The sequence below is a fragment of the Nestor notabilis genome, unplaced genomic scaffold (genome assembly GCF_000696875.1).
Source record: "Nestor notabilis isolate BGI_N333 unplaced genomic scaffold, ASM69687v1 scaffold4573, whole genome shotgun sequence".
NCBI lineage: Eukaryota > Metazoa > Chordata > Aves > Psittaciformes > Psittacidae > Nestor > Nestor notabilis.
This window is the reverse complement of record NW_009920433.1, coordinates 53,775-60,576: the sequence shown is the minus strand read 5'-3', so window position 1 is coordinate 60,576 and position 6,802 is coordinate 53,775.

Genomic DNA, 6,802 nt, shown 5'->3' with positions numbered 1-6,802 from the left:
TCTATCCTCTGCTTCCCTTGGGACTGTCAGTGTGGTCCTGAAAGAGGAGGGGAGAGGGAAGGGGGAAGGGCTTAGAAATAATCTCTCCAGCATCCCTCCATCTATTCAGCAGGCAGCAGGCAGCAACTGGGTAAGTACACAGAGTACAAGGACAGTCTCCGACTAATGAGGTTTAATGATAAGTAAATTGTGGCAAACGTACTTAATAAAACAATTTCAGTACCTTTTAGCTCTTTCCATTGTAGTCATACCAGAGTTGCTTGCTTTGGAGACACCAGTCAGATTCCTCAGGAGCAGTTTTCATGTCCTACATCCCTCTTAAAACTAGGATTTGCTTTTAAATATCCTTAGATGGAGGGGGTAGTTGGTTGGGTCCAGGGATGCTGGGCCTCCACATTCCTTTGGCTATTAGGGAAGTGCTTTCCTCCCGTAAAAGAGAGGGTCTCTGGCTTGCAGGAATAGATGCTAAGCACGCTGTTTCCAGATCTGCAGTGCTTTTCCAACAGCCAAGAACTTTTTCCTTTCTTTATAGATGATGGAAAATGAAACATAATCCTTTTTTCACTTTCTCATACATGGCTGTAAAGGAGTGAGCTTGTTGTGATGCTTTTAGATTCTGTATTGCCAGTAGGTCTTGGGGTACCTCAGTCTAAAATTGGGGTAGTGTGGATTTGACCTGTATTCTACTTGCTTGGCCTCAGTGAGAGGGTTCAAGAAACTACAATTAGATCACATTGACAAGTACCTTCTGCGGTACTTCCAAATGCAATAAGAAATGCTGAATGCTATAGCTTATGTCTACAGTGTGGCTGAAAGCACTGAAGCTGCTGTAACTAGAGAGGTGTGTGAATCTGTAGGATTTACGTGTCCCACTGTGAGTGTGAAGGTCGCATGGATAAGTGTTGTGAGCTTGTCTCACAGAGCTGCTTTTCTATCATTTGGACAGTGGGTACAGGATGCAGTGATGCCCTTTGCTTTCACTAGGCTACTTACCCTTGTAATATGTGTGAGACTTGTGCTCTGCTGAACTGATTCACCTCGGAAGCAGATGCTGTGGGTGTTTATCAGTGCTGAGCAATGCTGTGGCACAGCCTAGGATGGGAAGTCTTTGCTAATTGGACTTTTAGGCACATCTCTCTTGGCCCACGTGGTGCCCCGAAGATTAACGTCTTATCAGGCTTCACCACTGGGGGTTTCACTCAAGTCCTAATTATTGCATCCACAGAGAAAGACCAGATAGATGCCTGAAGGCAACTGAGTTCTCGGAGCATAGCTCAAAATCACTTAAATCCTACCACCTTTGTGCAAGATGCGGTTTGCTCTGCCTATCAGTCTTTCTTATGGATTATTTCTGCAAAGCAAAAGCAAACCTATTCTAATTAACTTTGGATGGATTGTTTCACAAAAGGATAAAACTAATTAACATTTCCTTCTTACCTTGCAAAGCCCTTGTGTGGTGGTGTTAAAGGTTGTATTTCTGAAAGCAGCTGACAAGAAGGTGAGTAAATTCAAAACCATGAGTAAATATTGTACATAAGTAATTTGAGTGTTATTTATTTATTCATATTCAAGAAATACATATATTTTAATTCTTAGAACTTCACTTGCAGTGCTGCATACTCTAGTATTTGCTTTATTGGGATCCGCAGCTGTATCTGTAGCTAGATCAGGACCTCATTGCCAGCTAGAACCATACAAGTGTCTGTCAGTTAGTCCTTAAGAGTCATCTGTCTTCATAAATGAGACAGAGAAAGGATAGAAATATTTTTATCTGAATTTTATTAAGGGGAGAGGCAAACATCAAAAAGATAAATAGTTTATTTGGTGCCTGAGCACGCCAGGCCCTGAACCCAGGTCTGAAGGCCTTAAACATTCACACCCGAAGCTGTCCTTCCACCCTGTCCAGTCTCTGCCTTCTGCTCTCCTGGACCTTACTCCCATGTCTGTATGAGATCCTCTTAGTAGTGGAGTACCTAAAACTGTTAATGGTGACACCACAAAATTGAAATCTCTGCTCAGGAAAGACGGGCATATTCCTGGTTTAATTCTAACCTCTGCTGACTTGTTTGTTCACCTTTCTTATTGTTCTCTTTTTCATAACTACTGCTGTAGTTTCCCTGTTAAATTCCCTTTGGATTTTCCCCATTCAATATGAACTTCATAATCTTTATTCTCTTTTTCTGTTCTCTATTTCCCTTACAGTTTCTGAAATTGCTCTCCCCATGCTACTTAGCCATCTGGTTGTATCAAATTCTTTTCAAGGCCCTTTATGCCTTAAATGCAGTTTCCATATGCTTCATTTCTTTGTTGACACGAATGACATCCCTGTCTCCTCCCTGTTGTTCCGCTCCTTTTGTTGTTTGGCCATTCTACTTTAATTTGGTTTAGACCTGCTTCTCTCATCCCCTTTGTACAACAAGGGCAACATGCTATTGTTGGGAGAAAAGATGAGCAGAAGAGGTAGTTCTTACACAGATGGCTCCAGGGACAAAGCAATTGCATGCTGTCTCTCATCTGGACTAACCTTAGCCCTTTGTAAACCAAGGTTAAAGCCTCAATCTGAGCTGTGTGATAATTGATAGTGTAACTTCGACTGCATTCAAATTCAAACACACACAGCAGAGATCTACTAGGCTGGCCTGCAATTTTGTGGGTATGATGGTGCAGTTAACATTGTCTCCCAGTGATGTGCACAGGAGAATCTGGTGAGAAACACCCATTTTGGTGAGCAGATTTTTCTTACATAGTTCAAGAAAGAAATCATTCAGAACTGATATGTGGGTATTGATAATAGTCAAATGCTGTAGAAGACAGGAAAGCCAGTGACATCCACTGTCACTTGCTTACCTGTGATTTCATCTCTTGTATTTCGTTCTCTGCAGTTATGCCAGAATCCTGTGTCAAGCAGCACATACATACAGAATATAGATATACAAAACCAAGGACTTTTCTTCATAAACTACATAATAAAACTGTAGAATTTATTGGCACATGATGTTGCAGTGGCCAAAAGTGTAAAATATTCAGAAAAGGACTGAGCAAATTTGTGCAAGGAAGCCCACCAGGTAGATCCAACATCTAGCACGAGAAGTCAGTGACCCATGGATTACTAGGCAGCAGGGAGGTATTTTACCACAATGCATATGTTTGCCCTGTTCAGGGTTTTTTTTGCCTAGATTTTGGATAGATGATGTACACGGGGGCTTCACAGACCTGGTGAGACTCTGTGGAAATGTTCTTATGCTGAGAAACCTGAGGAGGGTAGCCTAGGCTCTAGTAGTTTGGTCATGCATTTTTGGTTTGATCGTGTACTACTTACAGTATTTCTCTGTTGTAATAGAATAAAGAGCTAAAGACAGAACTCTGATTATATATGTGTGCACACGTATATATATTCAAGACTAATGATGTCTGTATATAATGGGAAATCATACAAAGGGGTCGACAGCACACTAAAATTGTATGTGCTTGCAGGTCTTCCAATCATTCTGCAGGGAGCAGTCATGTAATTTAATACAGGCACTGCTGTCAATCTTCCTTCCTTCCCAACTGGGCTTTTTGTAATGCTTAAATATAATACAAAGGTAATTACTTTGCCTGGCGTCTGTAATGGAAGACTCATTTCAGGCTTTTAAAGTCAGAGACAAAACAAAAGTGTAAATCAAAATAATTATATAAGGAAATATGAATGCATTTAAGAAGAGGAGCAAAATAAAAGGAAAGAAATTAATTTTAAACACCTGTACTGTCTTCATTCATTGGCTTAGAAATTAGCCCGGTGCGGGATCTTCAGTTGGTACAATTTCATTACAAAGTCATTGGATATTGTTTCTTTTATTAATTGAGTACACAGCCTTTTGAGGGCTAATTCTTTGCTAAACCTCAGTGTATAGGCCTGGCCTTTCCCAGATTCTCTGTGTTTGTGCCATGTGAACTTTTATGATAAATAAAATAATTTTTCATTTATTTGCAGAACACTTGACATGGAATTGAAAAGAGCATTTTAACATTCAAAAATTAGTTTAAAGGCTTCCATTGTGTTCACAGGTGGTTAACACTTCTGGAAATAATTGGATTTAGATAGCCTTGTTACATAGAAATTCAACATCTTTTTAGGTCCTTGTGTTACTCACTGGGCATAAAGAATAGCTTAACCTTCTTTTCTTAGTTTGATTATGACATTACACATTACAAGGTAAACTTTCAGGATTTATGCTAACATTTTATTCAGTCCAGAAGTATTAGCTTCCTGTTCCTGTTTATTTCCTCATAATTTGTTTTTATGGAGCAATAGAAATACCCTTTCTTGCCAAATGCCTAGTTTGTGGGAATAATTAAATTGACAGTAAGGGGGTAGATTTACCTCTTCATTATTCAAGTCTTACTGAGTTGCAGCATTATTGATTCCAGTAGAATAATGCTGCAATCAACCAGGAATATGTGACAAATTGGGTGATGGGTACCCCTGATTTGTTAAGCTCTTTCATAATATGTTGCTAGGTCATCCCAACCCTTAGAAAGCCCAGTATGATCCAGACTCCTGTTGTGCCACAAACTGTCTTGAAAAACTGAGTCACATCTTGTTGGCAGTGTTCTATTCCTTATTTCCATCCTTGCTTTTGTAAAAGTTGCTTCTTTTTTGTCTGTTGAGTTTGATGAAAATCAAAAGGGGCCACTTCTCATTAGGCAAAATACCACTGAAGCAAATGAACTACTCAGATCTTTCTTTTGATATGTAAATGTAAAATAAGGTTCATGATAAGTAATGAACAAATTTCTGTGTCCTTTCACTCTTCCTTAGCATGAAGACTGAACCCAGGATTTCACTTCAGAGAAGTTTCCCAAAGTTTTCTGTGCTCATTTCCTCTGGAAAATTGAAGCTGTTAATGGACAGTACCCAAGGAAACTGATTTCAAATGGATAATCATACCTGTGCCGACCCCAATGAATTTTGCATTAGTGCTGAATCACTTAGGTTTAAAAGGGGATTAAAATGTTGTGTGGCTTAGCCAGAGGAAACAGAGAGTTGAATGCAATTGCATAGAGCTGAGTGCTACTCTCTCTCTTCATATAGCAAGAGATTGATTGAGTGAGATATGCCCAGGTAATGTGAGAGTCATGCCTTAGAGGAAAACGATCTCAAGTCTTTTGTAAGCTTATCTGGAGAATAATTCCCTCCTGATTGCAGTTCCGGTGATCAGTCTCACCCTGAGCACCACACACAAGTGGAGCATTTGAGGAAGAAGTATTTCTACCATCTCTGAGCACTGGTCCATTAAGATTTGACAAAACTTTCTGTGGAAAACACGTTCAACCTTCCCTGCCTGGAATCCAAACCAAAGGGCACATCTGTCTAACTGCATGCCCATCAGTAAAAAATACCTGGTTTGCATTTTTGACTCCACTGAGAGGATTCAAACAGTCCCTGGTGATATCGGCATGATCCTCTGCAGGCAGATTTGGGCTGTGCACTTTGACGTTTCCACTGAAGTTGAAAACATATTGACAATGTAAAACCTTGGGTGAGATAAAAATTGGAAATGAGATAAATATTTTTCTTACCAAGTGCTTTTCATTTCAAAATTCCAAAGCTCTTATGAATCACACCATTTTCATGATGGATATTAAAAGAGTGATTCAAATGATCTACCTCAGGATCATTGAAATACCATGGGTACCTAATATATGGTCCAGGTTACAGCCATACAGGTGCAACTTCTACTATTTCCAAAGACCCCATAAAACCTGATATTTTACTGCCATCTGAGTGCTGAGGTTGGGATTTTATTATCATTTTTATGCATTTCTACAGTCAGTAACAAGAGACATGATTAAGAAAGAGAAATCTTTGCTTCAAAGAGAAGCTATCTGAAACTATTGGCACAGGGATAGGTAACAGGGAAATTGTATCTGTGCCACCACATGTTAGAGAAAAATAACACACTTTTTAGAATTTGAAGAGGGAAATGGGCAGAAGAAGGTGTTGCAAATTTGTTAGGTGAAGAAACACTTCACCAGATGTTCCAGGTAGCATGAACACAGTTGTAACGTGCTGAGGAGAATTCTCACTTGGGGGTTACGTATGTGTATAAGTATCCTTGATCCTGGAGCTCACATGGCCATGGGTATTTGTCTGTATACATACATGTATCTGTCTGTGCACTCCTGACTTACTGTGCACACTAAAATGTCTGCAGTTGGGCAGTGCAGTATTGAAAGTGAAAAGGTAATATTGTGGTTACAATCCAGAAGTTTGTTGTTAATCTCTTACCGGTGTAAAATTCCTTCTTTGTCATCCCAGGCATATCAGTCAATACCTCTGTGCCTTGGTTTCCTAGTCATAAATCAAATAAATATAACTACCATGGTCTTATGAGGAGAAACCCTATTTATAATACTAAGACATGACAACAAGCTCCCAGCCAGGGAGGAGGACAGGAGGCACTAAAGTTTGCTCTTCAACTATGCTGGAAAAGACTGCTTTTTAATAGGTGGGTAAGTTACTGGTAAGACTGATTATCTAAAGTTACGTGGCTCAATAATAAAATAAAGTAATGCTTTCAGTTTGCTGAAACAGTGTTAAAATTGCATTAGCTACTGTGACAAACTGCCAGATTAAAATGTGAATTGCTAAGCAGGTGAGGTGGGTTTGAATACCGAATGTTGTTGATTTTTCCCGCTTTCCTGCTATGATTTATTTCTCCAATAATTTAAAACTGGTGAGGGAAAGTGTGAGATTTTTTTAACTGGTGAGATTGATTACTTGATCTTGTTTTTTCTAATACCATACTGTTCAAATAGA